We start from the raw sequence: 19,533 nt of genomic DNA, 5'->3' as shown, positions 1-19,533 counted from the left end.
GCCACTGAAAATAAGTCACAGAATGAGGTTAAATTCTGCACAGCAAAGCTGGACAGTTAGCGGTCTAAGGGAAATCTGCAAGTGTTTTTAACTATTATGTCAAAATGTCATCTTAGTTTTTTTGTAGAAGTTTCTCAAAGGTGTTATACTTGTCAAATCAGTCTTCCAATTTTGGTGCTGTATTTATCTACTTCCTAGCAAAAATGTAAAGAAGTTTGTTATTTTTGTCGTCACAGGTCTTACGGAATGATGACCACTGGCAAGAAGCTTTTATAGATAAAACTCAGGGATTTTATGATTATCCAAGTCAAGTCAGTGAGACTTCCACACCAAGCAGCAGCCTTGGACTTTTCTGAGCCCAAAATACCATTTCACAGACATCTTTCCAGTAGGAGAATGTTGTCTATAGTGGTTGATGGAATGAGGAGAGGGAAGATTTCTCTTGCCAGACATAAGCACACTTGGGACTGTTACACCAGGGATGCATGGCAGTATACTTACACATTATGTGGTATATGCCTGCTGAGGCAGAGGCGTCAACCTGCATGAAACATCAAGAATAAGGTTGTGTAGGAATTGTTCTTGTGGCCTATATCTGGTTAATGATATAGGGATAATAGACTACTGAACTTACTAAAAGGACCTTTTGAAATACTTGTAATAAAACACCCACAACCACAGTGGCACTGTTGAATGGTGGAAGAGGCAATGCATGGAAGAGGCGCTGCTTATGAGTTGTTGGTATAGATGGATAAGAGAAAGATTGATTTTTCTTCCTATCTCTATCTAAACCAAAATGGAAGCAGGTTGTGACACTGAAATATCAATAGGAGAGTTATTTGCATTGGAGATGCAGTGGAAAGATGAAACAGGAAAGAAGAGCAAGAAGTTTGGTATGACACTTTCTACAGGGACAAAGATATGTGTTCTGCAGCATTCAAAAAAGGTAGAACAAATCTTTAAATAAAATAGTTGTAAAGTGGTGAAGAGTTTTTCTTACAAGTCCTGTTCTACCACGCATCAAAAAATAAGCATCAAACCCAAGACTAAATATAGAAGTTCTGTGACAATATTAGGAATCTAGGAAGATGGTAAACAATGTTAATTTTTTTTAACGGGCTACTGATAGAATAAACTCTTGAGGACTGAAAAACTAAAATCAGACTAAATGGACATGAGAGAGTACATTAACCAAGGAACAACACTTCTTGTACCACTTCCTGATGTATTCTGCCAAAGGGTTTAGAGACAAAGAAGGCAAATGGTTAAAAATAGAAACAAGAACCACAGAATATATAAAAAAAGCTTCATCATTTTTAAATGGAAGAGTAGTAATGGTCTACTGGAAATACTGGCCCACATGGTGACTGACATGCTGAAAGAGAGCCAAAAACATAACAGGATGGGAAATTTCAGTCTTCATGAACTGGTTGCTTTTATAGCAAGGAAAAAATTCTGTGCTTAGACAGTAGAAATTGTTACTTCTTGGAAAGCCATCTAGTTAGAAATATACATAAGAAAATTTTTTTTAATCCTAATCAGTGAACAGAATCTGGACCAGGATGTAATTATAAAAAAACCACTCAACAACAGTGACCAGGAGGTACAACGGACTGACAGAAACAGGAAATATAGAAGCTTTCTAATACATTTGATTCTGAAGAAAGGGTAGCAATATAGAAGACAGATAGACTTTGAGGTACAATTTGGTGAGGGAGTGAGACTCAGATCAAGTGTGAAAGCCTGATTCAGTTGAATGGATGAAAAGAAAAAGCAGCAGCAGTAAATAAAATAAATTATTAATGTTAGTGTCACTATGGAAGAGCACTGGGCAAGTTCTTTATCTGAACCACTATTTATGAGTGAAAGTCTGAGACATCCTTCAAACCATTTTTTTAATCATTTATGATTACTTACTCATAAAATATGTAGTTATCACTAGCAGGACCAAAGAACCATTTAGTCACTCAGGAGGTATTCTAACATGACTGCACTAAGCTGTTGAATGATAGCTCAACTATTTGACACTAGAGGAATGGAAAGGGGCAAATGTGAAAGGAATTTTTAAAAACAGCTTTTGGGAAGATCTAAAAACTGTAGAAAACTTCTTGCCTGGTCAAGTCCTAGACACTTTAGTACACAGAATTAGCAGATACAGACCTAAATCCAATGTAGTGGGAAGAATCAATGTAACTATTGAAGTTCTTTATAGGTGGAGTTGGATATGCCGATATTATTGATACGGTTGCCATGTTGTATTTGTGCCTCCAGAAGAGTTTTGAATAGAATGTCATAAAATCTTCAAAAAGAAACTAGCCCCAAAGGGACAATAAGAAATCTGTCTCATTATCAATATAAGATCATCTTTCAAACCAGGTAAGTCTTGCAAGATTTCTTGAACAGGCCAGAGAACAGCAGAAACACCATGAATTGCCTAACAGGTGCCAGCCAAAACTGACTTGAAGGTATTTTTTTTAAGATTTTCTAAAAGCAAAAGGTTTTTTTTCCTTTTGGTGGGATGTATTTCTGCTGACACTAGGTGTCACCATGTTAGTCATGTGTTAAGATCACATTATAGTTGATGGGAATTTTGTCTAAACAGTCAGTCCAGTATAACAAATCACTCTTCTCATTGCAAACATCTGCACATAGGCAAGTACATCACCTCCTGGACTCTACTGTCAATGGAAAGACCACAAACATCTAATTAGATGTAAGCACCCCAAAGTTGTGACAAACTAACCTCATCCTGGGAGTGATTTAATTTTTCTTTTAAGCACAAATTTCATGTTTCGGGGATGTAAAAAGTGGGATTTCCCTGTATTTCCATCTTAATTCAAATGCCAATGTGAGAAGCTGCCAAGTGAAATAAGGTCAACTGAGATTTTTAGCAATGGAGGAAATACTAATAGATCCAATACTGTCAAAAATGCACATGCTTTGGGTTGTCATGTCATGTTCAGGACCAGATGATGCGTTAGTATAGTATGCAAGGACAGAAATAAGATCTTTCAGGGTATATGAATATATTTTCAAAATTTATTCAGATAAATAAGGCAAGTAACAGAATTCTAAGCAGTTTGGAGATGATGTTTTCTGTTTAAAAACTGCCAAGTGTCATACAATTTTGTAAATACTGCAGGGAATCTACCTTTGATACATAACACTGTTGCAAATCTGGTTCATAGCTCCTAATTGGAGTCATCCATCTGGCAATATTTGAAAAAAACTTTTATATATTCCACATCATTAGATACAAACAGAACACTACTTTTAAGCTATTAATAGCTTAATTGGCACGTTTACTGTCAATTAAAGTGTATTAATGAGGAGTAGATGAAATCCAAACCAAGTCTAAAAAAAATTAATAATAACTAATGGGTTGGATACACACAGTGGTTGTATTAATAAGTAAACACAACTGACTGAGAATAAAACCCATAAAGCACAGCTCCTTGAAAACAGCATCCACAGTGGATACAGTGTGCTAAAGCTAACATTTTATCAATACATTTTATAATAGTAAAGTAGTTTAAAAAATGATAGAGTTGAAAAACTATACTATCTTTCCATTAGCTATTTTTTTAATGGTGTTAAAGAAAACACCCTTTACTCTAAACAAAGCTAAAAACAGAAAAAGTATTCTGGCTTAAATGTCTGTGTATTAAATTTTTCAAGACACATAAACTGTCTTTGAAAATGAAAATTTAGCTAACCTGAAGCCAGCAGATGAACCAGATAAAAACCAGTAACACAGATAATTTTAAAAGGATACTATCTTTCAAGGCAACTTTTCCAAAGTAAAAATTTGCTTACGGGAATGAGAACTGTGTATGTCAGGGTGACCACTAATTTGGAAAGATTTAAGCCAGTATTATACCTTAATGTGGAAATGAAAAACAAGCATATTTATGCTAAAGAGAAAAGACCTGGAGCAGGCCCTAAGACATCTGCTTGTGATCTACCACCTGCCATCTACAATGCATTACAAACAAAGAGTCTGCAGTTAATTCTTAAAGGACTACAAACCCTTCCCCTGAAATTCTAGATTAAAATTGATGAACATTAATGTATTGGATTCCATAGTGTTCTCCTATTCAGGTATGGGGATTTCTGTGATTCTACCTTTACGCATCACCACTGAGACATGAACATGAATGCTTATCTCAAACCAATGGATTAAGATTATGGTTGTCACCATATCTGGATTCCACCTCTGAGAGCTTCACTGTGTTTCAAGAGATGACTCACCAAGCTGAGAGAAATAGTCTGTTGCTCTGTGCAAGAATAGAGCTGTGAATGATGAATGACAAGACCCTACTTCGTATTGCATGGCAAAAGCTGTAATGCAGGATCTCCCCAGGAATGGAGACTACTTGAACTGCTGTTTTTCACATGCTCTCATAACATTCTGGTTACTTTGATCCAGTGTACTTGTATCATTGATGGAAACTTTTTTTCTCATGGAACTTTACTAACTGGAAGAAGATCAGCAAAGAAGCCACATTTGCCACTCCTAGTTTACTCTGACATAAAATATTTTGGCTAGAGATATTTTAAATACTGGACCCTTTTATAACTGGATATGCAAGCGGAGACTAAATACACAAAAGGAATGTGAAAATTTGACTGTGAAACCCAAGGAAAAAAGGATTTTCCAGTTCTGCATACAAATGCCATATTTGTAAATGCAAAGGTACTTTTAAGAATACAGATTAGTTAGACACATGCAGAAGAACCTGGGTGCACATACTCACAGATATAAGACCTTCCTAAAAAAATGAACCCATAGATTTTCTCGTAAGGCATCTTTAGCTGCTTGTGTAGTGTACACGTGTCATCTGATAGAAAAAAATTTGAATCTTTATCCCCTCTTCTCTCGACTTCAAAGCTAAACCTAGCATTCTATTCCTAGCTCTGCAGACCTCTCACAGAGAAGTACAGTGATCTCCTCCTCCTCCTGACAGCTTTATGTGTTACCCAGCTTAACTCTTGTCCATCACAACAGGCCCAAACTATAGGCTGAAATGACATGGTTATTTGCTTTTCTGCTTATTTAAATATCAATGTGTCCTTCTTAAGCAGTGCAGGCAGAACTGAATATTTGCACTAAAGCAGTTAGGGGAAGAATTGTGAAATCTCTCTCTGACATACAGAAATCCAAAGGACAGGAGCAATAATTTTGTAGCAGACCATGCCACAGAGAGTCATGATCCTGAGCAGAGTCTGTGCAGGGAAGGGTAAGATGCTGTGTATGTGTCAGAACCATAGGGTCTGGCTCTGCACTGCTTGACACAGACAGTCTCTGCCTAGGAAAGGGAAGATATTTTCCCTTTCTTTAAATAGTTTTACTCCATGAAGAAGTAGAGTCCAGAGCATGTGGACAGCCAGTAGTGCTGCACTTTGCTACTTTTTTCCTCCTTCCATTGCCCTACATTAGGATTTCAGCATGTGACATGGCTCTGTGGCCCCAGGATGGAGAAGAGCAAGCTGACTGAAGCACTGGGAATGGCAGGCACAAGGCAGCAGGAAGATTGCAGGTGTTTTGGCGCTAGGCTCCCAGCAAAACACTGCCAGCTCATGAGGGACATGACAGGCTCACAGGCACTGGCCAAACTGTGGGACTCTGCATAGAACTAGTCTGAGATCCTTAGACCCACACACCCGTGGGTTTTTGCAAGAAAGCTGCTTAATACTGATGGAAGCATAGGGCAGCCTAGTGTTGTAATCGCTACATTTAGCTTAGCAAGCTGTAGCTCCCTGAGAGCTCAGTGGGGATGCTTAGGGCAATGCAACCTGGTCACATCCCGCAGTCCATTTCAGACAACTCTGCGGTTCTTGCTCCAGCCAGCTAGCAGCGTTACAACCAGTGACGGCAAAGGAAGCGAGAAAGGTCTCCCATGAGGGTGTGAGAAGACTTTAATCACATCTTATCCTGGCGACCCTCAGAGGCAGAGAGAACTCATGATCCAGGCATGGGGAGCGTTTCTCAGAGGCTCAGGGGCGGGCGGTCCATGGGCAGGGTTGGGGTACAGGAACCAGTAGGGAGAGCCTGAGGGAGTGTCCAGGACTAGGGGCAGGGGAGAGCAGGAAAGGGAACATGGCATCACAAAAGCAGTAGGTTAGCAGATTGCCACAGCCTAGGAGTCTGTGTATATAAGGACCATTCCACAAAACAAAGGTTCAGTATTTAAAACAAGAAATATCTGAGATTAAATCACAGAAAAAATGAAGTGCAGAGGAAATCCAACCACAATCTTTTTAACTACAAGGCTGGTCAAATTCAGAAATGGCTTGCCTAGGATACTTAAAAGTTGTTCAGACAAAAGAAATGTTGCAGGCAAAGTCGATCTGTACCGGGGTTTCGAGTAGGCTGTGCAATACTTTTCCTGGTTCAGTAAAGCTCTTTTACTCTCCAGGAGTGTCCTCAGTGGGAGGGCTATCCCACCAAGACAGAAATAAAGGCCGGCTCCCTTATAAAGATCCCAAGACCATACTTGAATTCAGAATGGTTTTCATATCCTTCCTCACTATCCAGAAAATTATGGCATTTACAAGGCTGCCTGAGGAGTGGGAAAGAAGGCCGTCTCATGGTCTTGTGAAATAGCCAATGAGTATTTTTAGTCTGGTGTCATAGAAAATCTGGCTGTTGCATGAGATTGCAGGCACAGATAAATTGCTCTGGTAGTGTAAAACTTGGTTTGGTCACTAATCCAAGTATCTAAACCTGCTAAAGCCTAGTTTTGTCTATTCATGTCCTTAATTCTCAACCTGTGAAAACAATTTGTGGATAGAGGAAAAAACCTAGGGTTTTGTATCCACAGGGATCTTGACTTCTTTAAACATTCAGCAGCTGGAAAGAGAGAGCAAACAGAAGAACGAAAGGAGAACACCAAATACACCTCCTTGGGCAGCCCAATCCAATGCTTAACAGCTCTTTCAGTGAAGAAATTCTTTCTGATGTTCCACCTGACCTTTGCCTGGTGCAGCTTGAGGCCATTTTCTCTCATCCTCTCACGCATTTCCTGGGAGAAGAGACTGACCCCCACCTGGATGCAGCCTCCTTTCAGGCACTTGTAGAGAGTGATAAGAGCCTCCTTTTCTCATGGAGAAACACCCCCAGCTCCCTCAGCTTCTCCTCATAGGACTTGCTCTCTAGACCCCTCATCTGCTTTGCTGCCCTTCTAAAGCAGTATTTATCTCTTTCCCTACTGATAACTTGAGACTGCAATTATTTCTAGATCATAAACATAATGGTATTTGGACTGACTTTTTGAAAGTCTGCATACTTTTTTGGTTTCACCTTGCTGCCTAAGGAGAAAATGTCTTTATGCCACATCAATAGTAAAGGGCTATTTCATACAACCATGTCTGCTCAGTGCCACATAAAACTTTCTAAGATCTATTAAAATTAAGGATCACTGATATGTATTCATGTTACCAAAAAAAGTCACTAGTTTCCTGTTCAGACAATTTACCAGCTAGAAACATTCCTGTTTTTTCCAGTATTACTTCAGATTCTATGCAAAGCAGGGGGTTTTTTACCACTGGCGCAGGAACAGGAAAGCCTGAGATGGCACAATTTAGGGGTTTATAGGCTTTAGAATGAAGATACAAGAGTCATATATCAGAAAGTATAATGCAATACAAAAAGAAGCATGTAAATAGAGAGAATTACTCTATATTTACGTATCTTCCTCAGGTGTTATGCTTGCATTAAGCAAATATAGGTGATTGAAACTCTTTTGTGATGTTTATCCTCTAACAAAAATGACAGTAAACCAGTAATGAGTTTTGTGAATTCTGTTAAATGCCGTCTTTTGATTATATCTGTATTCCTATGTTCTAGGTGTGCAGGGCCACATCACACAAACGGCTCCTCATATATTCACAGAATGGCTTGGGTGTGAAGGGACCCTAAAGATCATCTAGTTCCTGACATGGGCAGGGACACCTTTCACTTGACCAGGTTACTTGGATCCCCATACAGCCTGGTCTTTAACACCTTTAGGGATGAGCAGTCCACAAATTCCCTAGGCAAGCTGTTCCAGTGTCTCACCACCTTTATAGTAAAGAATTTATTCCTATTACCTGATCTAAACTTATCGTCCATCAGATTAAGGCCATTCCCCCTTGTCCTACCAGTACAAACCCTTATCCACAGTCCCTCTCCATCCTCTTGCAGGCCCCCTTTAGGTAGTGGAAGGTGCTATAAAGTCTCCCCAGAGACTTCTTCAGCCCAAACAACCCTGTCTACTTCAGTCTGTTCTCATAGCAGAGGTGTTTCAGCCCTGTGATCAACTGAGTAGTCCTTCTCTGGACTCCTTCCAACAGGTAAACATCTTTCATGTGCTGGGGGCCCCAGACCTGGACACAGTACTCCAGACGGAAGAAGAGGGGGAGAGTCACCTTCCTCAAACTGCTGGCTACACTTCTCTTGCAGCCCAGGACACAGCTGGCTTTCTTGGCAGCCAGCACCCATTGCTAAGTCATGTTGAGCTTTTTGTCCACAAACATCCTCAAGCCCTTCTCTCCAGGTCTAGTCTCGATCCATTCTCTAACCAGCCTGTATTTGTGCTTAGGATTGCTGTGGTGATGCGATACCCTTACTGTATTTTTATATAAGTTTTCTGTACCCCAGTGGTTCATCCCTACTTTCCCCACTCCTATTCCCAGTTGGTTTGCCCCAGACCCAAGCCGCTCCCCCGGCGCTCCCTACATGGTTGTTCTCCTCCCCTTGTTCTAGCTCTTTCCCTATCAATCACCCAAACCTCTCCTGTTGTTCCTGAAGGTCCAGTGTCCATCATCTGAAACCTCCCAATTTACCCTTACATGGTCCCCATCAATCCCCCGAGACCCTACCCCTCTAGATACCTCCCCCTTTGGAAATCCCCTAAACCTCGATGCCCCATTGGGGCATGTGATCCCTTTTCCTCCTCCCCTTGAGGCTATTGGCCCAAGGAAATGTCTATCCTCGTCCATATCCCTCCCTTAGAGATTTCTATTGGTCCCCAGTTAAGCCATCCCCATTGTAACACCTCCCTTTATAAGAGGTTCCCTGGAGCTGCTCAAGGCTTGTCTCCTGGGAGTTGCCTCCAATAAACTGGCATTGTCCCTTGTGGCAAGCCTCCTTGCTACTTTTTATCCTCTCCCTCGTGGGGACTGCTGACAGTCACTGTGCCTGGAGCTTCAGCTCCCCTGGGCAGAGCTGAACTCCTGAGGAGCAGCTTTAAAGCCGAGAGCCTCCAGCTGCTCCCCACTCCTGTCGCACACCGCAGGGGCTAGCCTGGGCAGTGGTCAGTGGCGGTCATTGCGACAGATTGCCCCAAGCCAGGTGCAGGACCTTGCACTAGGCCTTGATACAAAAAAAAGGAACTCACTGTTGTGGCAGTCAGCTTTGTAACAGTGTGAGGCATGTGAATATGAGATGTCAAAGAGATGTCAATCCCACGCTCAGAAACGACGATGTCATGTAAATCCAGTGACTGCTAAATGTCTAACCAATGCCATCATCAGGGATTATATTGTTTCCTAATTCCTTTCCAACTACTCGCTGTCGTTTCTCGTAGTCAGATTTTAATTCTTTCATTCTGCATGCCTATTTTTTTTTGTCTTTATAAATGAATGCAAGCTTAATTAGTTCAGACTTTTTAATTTTTTAAGTCAATCTGCATGTTACCAATATTTTACTTTAATGTAATATTTAAGCATAAAACCAGCTCTGTCTGATCACAGGCCACACTTTTTTTTTTTCTTAAAAAAACAGACCTAGCAGGGTTTCTCCTGCCCGGATGAACTCCTGGCTGTGTCAGATATGAGATATGTAAAGCAGATGGATACAAGCAGGCTCTAGTCATCATCTGTATCCTAACACCTACAGACACTTGCCAGAAATGGATCCTTCCTGATGCATAGCCTTGAGGGTAATGGTGGTCCTACCTCTCACTGACCATTAGGGTCTATATGTGCAGTCTGCCAGAAACCCAGCCTTGGCACAACCCAAGCTTTGATGTTTTGGCATGCCCTAAGGGGAGAATGAAGATGTTGTTGTTCTTAATACATAAAGCAGAAGGGCAGACTGTTCGTTAGAAATAAATAGAACATGTCTATTGTACCCAGGTAGGCATGGGTGCCTCATGTGATCAGATTCTTGAAACTGAATGTCTTCTCTTGGGCTGTTAAAGTGGTGATCAATGAAGTCACCACACACATCTCCCCATCCCCCTTCATTGCCTTCAGTTTTCTCTGTTTCTTCCTTGCTTATGAGCACCCACAAAGTGTAGAGACCTGAAGAACTGGCTTTCCCTGGGAAGCATACATCTCTGATTTTCCAAGATCATTTCATCTAGATGGAATTTAAATTTCAAACATTAATTCTCCTTTTACTATTGACTCTGTTTCATTTGTCAGAAATAAAGATAAGACCAAGAAGGTAAAAATAGGCCCTATAATGAAGATGTAGTTTGCTTATTCAACACAGTATTGGTGCTAATTTTGCTTATTCACTTCATAGCTTGCTGACTCATTTAGCGAGCATAGTTTGCTTACTCATTAAGTACTGGAGAGACCTGCTTTGTGGGTATCATTTCCAAGTACTATAGTGAAATTAGATACATTATTGCAATTTAAATTAAAATATATATCAGAAACTCTCTGACTACTTAAAAAAAATTATGACTACTTTAATTTGGATACCAAAGAGTGGCATTTTTCCAGTGGTAGTGAAAAATAGTGGTGTGATGATCAATGCCAAACCACTCAGCATAGCGCTAAGTAAATTTATGCATAAAAATCTGCAATTAGGCTTTGTTTAAGGACAGAGCAGAAAAAAGCACTAAAGGTAGGGGGAAAAGAAAATACTCTTCTTAATTTACGACAGGCCACAAGCAAGTCCTTAGAATGCAGTGTGTGTGAGAGATAATGCATTTGTCAATAAAATCGAAACACTCATGATTTGTAGAGAAAGCCAATGAGACAAGGAATAGAGAGACCCTGCAGAAGGAGGAAGCAGACAGGTAAGACAGACAAAGGGTGGCTACTGCAGAAGACACAGAGAGCCCCTTGAGTTTGAGAATATTCTCAAGGTTGGAAAGATTTTGCACAGGAAGCCAGTGAACAGAGCTGATGAGGGGAATTAACATTCAAACATTCAGACAAAGAAGATGAAATCCGAAACAGTGATTTATGTGGACCGATGAGGGCAATGACCGCACTTTGGAGAATCCTTTACTAATCAAGGCAGCATGCATGAGTGCCTGAATGAAATGTTTGGCTGTAATGATGGAGATTATAAGGATTGTTCTTTGAAGATATTGAAGACAAAGAAATGGCAGGTTTTTGGAAATGTATTTGTCATTAGCAACACTAGTGAGAATGGTGTCAGTGTGGAAACACAGAAAGTCAGATTGGAAGGCATCCAAAGCAGATGAAAGGGAGTAAATAGTTGTATTTTGCAGTATAATAAAGGAGTTTAGAATAAATGGAAGGGAGAAAAATGGGTAAAAGATAGAAATGGGCAAGAAAAATCAGGGCTGACTTTTTTTGAGAAACATGGAACCTTGAGATGAGAGTTGGAAAGATATATGGAGAAATTTGAATAGGACAGTATGCTGAGCAACAAGGTAAGATGGAAAGTACAAAAAAGAGAAACTATTTGGTAGACCTCAGAAAAACTCATCACCGGGAGTGTGAGTCTGCCATAAAAACAGCTTTCCCCTGTAGGTGTATTCAGAAAAACATAACATATTCTCTTTGGCTGTAACAGTATCTGTGAATTAATGTATGTCTGAAACCAATCTCTGGCCCTGGCCAAGTGCAGCATGTCCACGTTATTAAATCCTCTTTTCTGCCAGAGAAAAATAGTTCCATGCGAATTGTCTGTAGTTCCTCCTAATTGCTAAGTTCTAACTTGGGGATTGTTTGGGAAAATGCTATTAGGCACAGGTTAAGTGTGTGTCAGGGACAATCTAGTAGTTTGATAGTTTGAATAATAGAGTTTCAAAACTTTTCAAGTTTCATGAAGTTTCTTGTATAAAGATACAGCCCCTTCCTGGTCAGTCCAGATTTTCTTGTTGAAGATGGCTATACATCTATTACTGTCTATTTGGGTAAGGTTCATGGAAACAGAATGAAAAGGATAAGGTCAAGATGCCAAGAAGGCATGACAGGGTTCAACATTGGTAATGACATGCTGAATATCTTAATCTTTACCATTTCAGGTCAGCAGGGTATTGGGTTAAATATTTTTCCTTTGGCATACATTCATCAGATGAATTCTGAGTGTGTCACTAAATTATTAAGCTCCCTGTCTTCATGGGGACTGAGGCTGTAAGTTTAATGTAAAATTAATCTAGCAGATAAAGAATATTTCACATTTGTACACTCCGGGGAAAAAAGGGAGACTGTCATCAGAGTGGGCTGTAGCAGCTGTGAGTAACTAGCTGTCTCATTTCAGTTACCAAGAAGACTGATGCAGATCAATAGCTATTGTCCCACGACTTTCTTCTGTAAAAATCAGCACAAATAAAGGGATAAACTGGAAAGAAATTGGATGACCTTTGTTTCAAATGAAATCCATTACCCATGTGTGGTATACTAGAAAAACATTTAGTGGGAAGCCAAACTTGAAACACTTGTGAGCAGAGAAGGGTGATGCTGTGCTGTCTCAGCCAATGAAGTACATTGACCCCTGAGAGCACATGAAGAGCACCAGCTTCTGCAGAGGAAGGTGCAAGAGACTGTGAAGAAAGGCAGAGCAGTTTCACAAGGATGTAGTAGACAGCTTTTATTCCACATAACCTGAAGACTGTTTACTGACTAGAAGAGCTATGCATTTTGTCTCCAGATTCCTTCTTCTCTGTCCTCCTCTTCCCTACTGCTTCTCCTCTTTTCTGCAGCTCAAGGTGTTCTTTTTACATCTTTAAGTATCTTTGTGAGGAATCACCTCTGAGCTGTAACTTGATAATCATGGTCTCAGTGTTGTCATCATTGTCTCCACTGCAACTAGCTAGGTTGTATAACAAAAATAATTGCTCTGTATTCTGCTAATAAAAGTATCCAATTACTGTGTTCTATGTTGCAGGAACATTGCAGTTATGTGAAAGAGTTCAAAGAAGAGCTCTGCTTTTTAAAAAAATATTAATGAATCCCAAAAGGCATAATTTTAACAGAAAAAAATTCAGTAAATAGGAAAATTAACCAGAAAATATTATTTCATATACATTACATCCTTTAGGAAAAGTTATCCAATACAGCAGCATAAACAATGCAAACAAAGATTTCTAGAAATGTCATGCTTCCCATCATACGGATTAGGATGGAGTGATATCTTGACCAGACTCTTTCACATATAGCTGTTTTATTTCAGTGTCTGCCCTTGAGTTACAGATGCTCATTGTCAGACAACAAGTTTTATTAATTAGTACTCTGGACAAAATAACAGTAAAGGGATATAGCCAAATAAATTAGAAATAAACAGTAATGATTTTTACATCCACAATAGCAACAAAAGAAGTTCTGATCAGTTTTCTAAGAATCTCTGTCCCTAAAGGAACAGAACTCCTGAAAAACACTTGCCTGAAGTATCACATTTTGACTAAGGTTCCTGGTACAAGGAAGTTGCATAAAACTTTCTGTACATAGGAGCTGCTCTTTTGAGTATGTTCTCACACTGAGCGACTCTTGGTTTTCCTCTTAGAATAGGCGACAGATGTGGCTTAAAAGATGCAGGGATTCCTAATGAAAAATTTAAAGAGGATCTCTTCACCTGCGTTTTCATTTCTTTAGAGAATACTAACTCCAATGAGTCCTTTCCTCTTTGTAACCCCTCTATCCTGGCTTTTCCCACCTCCTTTCATCCTTGGTTTCCTTCAGTGCATTTTGTTTCTGCCCATTTGCCCATTACTGGTTGAGTCGTTCAGTGTCTGTGCTGCCTTCCTATCTGCACATTCCTTAGTTAAAATCCCCTCAGAGTATCCCACATTTCTAGACATTTACCATATGTTACCCAAGAGGGAACATTAATGTCAGAAAACTGTGATTAGTCTTCACACAGCTTGTAATAATAAGGTAGGCAATTATCCTAAGTAACATTTTCCATTTCTGTACATTTCATTCAGAGAGTAACACTTCAATAAAAATTAAACCTTTGTGACTTATATCACTGTCCCATTTGTGAAGCGACAATGAGGAGTTCTCATTAGAGCTCCTGCTTCTTCTCTTGCAGAATTGACCTTGTGCAGGTAGTGTGGCAAATCCTCCCTAGTATGCAAACTTCTGCTGCTGCTTCTGGATAGCAAATGCCAACTTTTGAACCTAATTCAAAGCCTACTGAAACTGATGGAAAGGCTCTTGCTTCAAGAGCTGTGGATTACTGTTGCATTTCACGGACTCAAACAAAAGCACTGAGAGTTCTATTAAGCCTGTGAAAGTGAGGTGGAGCCACATAATGTACTACCAAACCTAACCCACGTACACAGCAATCAAATCAGCTCAAAGTGGCACCAGCATCAGCAGGTGTATTTTCAAATACTTTTTGCCTCTGAAAGCATATAAATATGTCATTAAGAACAAAATAAATCCTCATCAGTGATGGAGTTTAAAAGACAAACTCAAACACCTGCTAAGCTATTTGCATTCATTAACATCCAAGCTTCATTTCACTAGAGGTGGGGCACCTGCAAAATTCACTTTGCAGAAAACGATTGAATTCCTTAAGTCAGTTCCTTTCAGGTTTTCCTATTTTTTCTAAATAGTTTCCACCTTACAGTATTTTTTTTTTCTGTTATATTAAAAAGATCTAGGATGGTCATGATAGGGTGAAACAGGAAACTCCATGAATAACAGTATAAGTTTGCACCTAGTAAAGTCCATTCCCAGCTTTCCTTACATGTGTTTGGTAATAGAAAGTTGGAGATCATTTGACAGTCAAAATGAGAAGTAACAGTGCCTCTGCAGACACTTCTTTCCTTGTGCAATCAGCAGTGAGAAACTGTTCACAACTCTTTCAACAAGAATACTAATTTCTTGGAAAATATATTATTCTAAATCAGATCTTTACCCAGAAATACAGGAAATAATTTCAGTTGTTGCTTTTTAATGTGATATGCTGTACAAGGACTAGTAAATGTCTCTTCTGATTTAATCACAGAATATTCTGAGTTGGAAGGGATTCACAAGGATCATCAACTCTTAAGTGAATGGCCCATACAGGGCTCAAATCCACCACTCTGGCATTATTACCTGGCATTATTACCACCATGCTCTAACCAACTGAGCTAATGTATTATTTGAAGGGCTGTGTATTATTTGAAGAAAAATATATGGTAATTGATCATCAAGAGAAATGTGCCATAATTAATATCATAATTAATATTCAATATATAAATGAATTCTAAATATGACTAGCTCTTTGCCAAATCTCATAGAAATTCGTGCAAAATCCTTCCAGACATAATGAAATGTACTTGAATGTTATGGTGATTCATACTCCGTAAATGTTGAGAAAGATGGAACATTCCCAATTTTTAAATGGATATTTGTATGGCCTAAAATTAATGTTTTGTTAAAGCTTTCTGAGCTTTATCACATGACAGATTTCAAGAGCTTTTCCTGCCATTTGTCTGACCAAGAAACATTAAAAAAGACAACTTAGGTTGAACATGACAGGATATTGGCGGAATCACAACTTGAGCTGTGTTGTTAATCCAGTAGAATAAAATATGTGTTGGAAAAGATTAAAATATCTTGAGATTTTATATAGAAAGAAAAGACCCAATTCCTTCATTTTGCCCTAAAGCTGAAAAACATGACAGACATGCTAGTAAAATATCCTGCTTGTTACATGTTTGTATCATAGAGTCTGGGCCATATTGAACTACCTTAACTGCCCGATGTTATCATGTGCCTTGTGAAGACTGAATCTCTCTCTTTAAACCTCAGGTCCCTTAGTCATGCAGTTGAACATGAGTCATAGCTTTCAGTGGAGAAAATTTCTAGCCTTCATATACAAATAAAAGATTGAATGTAGAAACACTGTTCTTAAACAGAAGGGTAAATAGAAAGATTACGGAATGCATGTTTTCTTAAGAGTATTTTAATTTGCTAATTGCTTTTTGGTATTTACTCTTGCTTGCTGTGTCCACAGGTTTTGTGGGACATATATCAATATACTTTTTAAGTATGATCTTCATCATACTAAAACCTGCGTACGAATTGTTGTTTATGTAATTATTTAGGCATTTAATACGTAGCAGCAGAGTTTTGTGCTGGTCACTGTTGGCACATTTGTCTCCTTTGACCCATCTGTTTTGACTATCTTAGAATACTCAATTACATGAAAATTTAGCTAGGCAAGTGTTCTAGTTTTGGCTCAGCCTGGTTACATCTGGGTACATCTAATCCGTCTCTATACAGAGAGAACTTCAAGAATCCTGTTATTTTGGATGCCAATTGAATTAGCCGAGTATAGGTAACTTCAGTACTCAGAAAGTCTCAGAGGTTGTCATCAGGAATAAAAACTGTATATACCATGTTACTGATATCTATTAAAGATTTTAAATAACTTCGTTATATCCACCCTAATACCTGGTGGATATGGAAAACAATATTTTGTTTGGACAATCATCTCAAGTAAGAAAGCACAGTGATTTTGGTACTCTGTCCTCCCAAATCTGCCTATCACCACAATCACCTCATCTACTCCTCCTTTGCAACAGTCCTGCCCTCTCAGCCCCTCCTGTCTCTCCTGCAGTGCTGAGGTTGTCAGGAGAGGCCCATTCCCATTTCTCCTCTCCATCGAGGCGGATGCAGAGAAGTACTAGCAGACTTGCTGTGAGTGCCTCCCCTGTTGGGTGTAGCCGAGCAGTGCAGAGAGGAGCTGTCCTACCTGTCACTCTGCTGAGCTGGTTGTCTGCTTCTGCTCTGTCATTTCAGTATACGCAGGTGGATAATTTCATGTGGTGTCTGAAATGATCAGACATCTTCCTGGATCCAGGAGTTGCTGTGCTCTCTTTCTAGCACTTTGCTTGCTGACCATGGAGACATGGAGATAAATTCTTTGGCATGCACATGCCAGCATGAATTTCAGATAGTTAGTCAGCAAGGCAAGTCCACTTTTAACCTTCAGAAACACAGCTAAAACCTGATTTGGGCTCTGCCACACCATCTGAGACCTGAAAGGGAAGGGACTAGCTGGATGGTTTGAAGAATAGCTCACATTATTACTAAGGCAAAAAGTTTAAACACTGCCTGGATGGTGACGGTAAGCCACTTATGACATGAATAAAAAGGATGAGGGTAGTAGTCAGCTAGAAACTCATTTATAAACAAATTTTCTTGCGTCTCTTTTTTACCCCAAAAGAAGTCTTAGATTCTGAGGAGCAAGGGAGAAACACCACCAGTCATTTTTTTTCCAGAGTACAAATGTCTTAGCTCTAATATATACAAATTTCTCCAAAGAGAATCAGCCTATTTAGAAATCAAACTCAAATCTCAATTCAAAGAAGTTTTCAAGTCAGTATCTGATTAAGATACCCTTGCCTAAAGAATGGATATTCAGGAATAGATAGCAATTTTTAAAGAGCTAAACTGTCTTCTGATTTATTAAGCAACTTTTTTTAGTATGAGTCACCACGCACCTCCTGTTGAAAATATTCCATATTGATTCTTACAAGTCTCTTTAGCTCTTGTTTTCCAGAGTCTGTTGTTTTCATACACCCCTCCTACAGTACTGAAATTCAGTTCTATGCAATTTTTCATCTTAATGGAAATCTGGAATGTCTGACCAAAAATAAAATATACATACAATGTTTTTTCCCAGTTAAAATTCAGATTTCTCCAGCACTGATAAAACTAAGATTTAAAACATAATTAAAATACTGGTTTTTTTATCCTGCAGAAAGGGAGAAGGCAGGCAGTCAGAGCAGCTCATTTAAAACTTTTGTTTATCCTTTTCATTTATCTAACTCTTTCTCCCTCTCCTTTCCTTTTAATTCTGTTTTACAAATAGGAGAGTAAAACACTCTGCCAGCTTCCTCAGAAGCCCTTACAACCTTATGTAGCCCAGAAGATGGACAGACAGACAACTGATCAGGTAATGTTTTACTCTGTGTTTGTACCAGCATAACTCAACTGAAAGAAACAAAAGTTGCAACAGTATCAAACCAGTATGTGAGGATTTGGAGACCAGAACCTAATGTGTTTGAGAAAATCAATTTGGTGGTGTTGTCATGGGGTGCAATCCCAAGCACTTGCCTGACATAGGCCACCTCTTTTCCCAGTGAGGACACAACTACTAGAGCTCATCCTCATTTTTCCCCTTTAGCACTTCCAGTGGTACAGATCCCCATTTCCCAGGCTCCGGCCCCACACCCACATCTGAGCTTGTGTGCTCTGGAATATAATCTATTGCTGGATTGTGTTTTCTCATCCGGAGAAAATCAGGAAAAAGTTGTTTCCTCAGACAGTAGCCCTAAAAAAAAATCTTCTCAGAGTTACCTTCTTAGATAATGACAAGATTTTAAAATTCATGGCATGCAAGAAAACTGGTTTAGGTTAATCTTCCAATGTGAAGACTTCCAGACATAGCTGCAAATTAAAATTTTGAAAATATATGTACATAATTCCTGGGATTTTTTTGTTGAAAAATTACTAAATGTCCTTAATGCTAAAAAAATAAAAAGGAGGGAGGGGGGAAGTGGAAAATACCTTTGCTGACCTCATGCAAACTTTCTTTTAGTTTGTAACATTTTCAGAACTCTCCTTTCTTATGTTGGCAGTGTGGGTGAGAGAGGGAAGAGAGGAAGAGAGAAAAAGAGCATAAAACCAGTTTGTCAAATGCAAAAAATGGCCCCAAATCTAGCCTATGAATTAGTTACCTTTCAGATTTTACATTCTGTAGTGACTGACAAAACCAGACTCATGTCTTTCATTGTAACCCTTCACTGTGAATTCTTCTGGAGAACTTTGTGGTGATCCAAGTATCCCTGTTAACAGACCGCAGTGCAAGGTCAGGACCTAAACCTGTTAAGATTCTTGCCTATCTATATTTGTAGACAGAAACACATATGAGAACAAGAACTTCCCTATTTGCATCTGAGGAAATCCTTTAATGCTTTAATGGATTGAACAGACTGTAAATACTCCCTTTAGTAACAGCTCAAAAATGCCATTCTGGGAGAAATTATAATTTGGGGATATTTAAATGACTCTTAAAACATAATAAAATTTTAAATACTGGCAGTAAGCTTCCAATATTGTACATAATAAATTGCAGCAGATGATTGGTATTTCAAACACATAGTAGGTGTACTGCAGCCTAATAACAAAGTTCTTAGTTCAATAATTATTTTGCTATCTATATTAATGTGGAGCTTTGTGTAAATCCACACAGACCTTTCATTTATTGTATATTTGTGTTTACCAAGTGATATTGCAAAGACATTCCATAATTATTAAATCCAGTTAAAAGTGTTGATTTAATTTTGCATGTGTGCCTGTAACTTGTGTCGGAGATAGTATGGATAATTTCTGAGA

This window comes from Coloeus monedula (assembly GCF_965178545.1).
Source record: "Coloeus monedula genome assembly, chromosome: Z".
In the NCBI taxonomy this organism is placed as follows: Eukaryota; Metazoa; Chordata; class Aves; order Passeriformes; family Corvidae; genus Coloeus; species Coloeus monedula.
Note: the sequence above shows the minus strand (reverse complement) of the source record.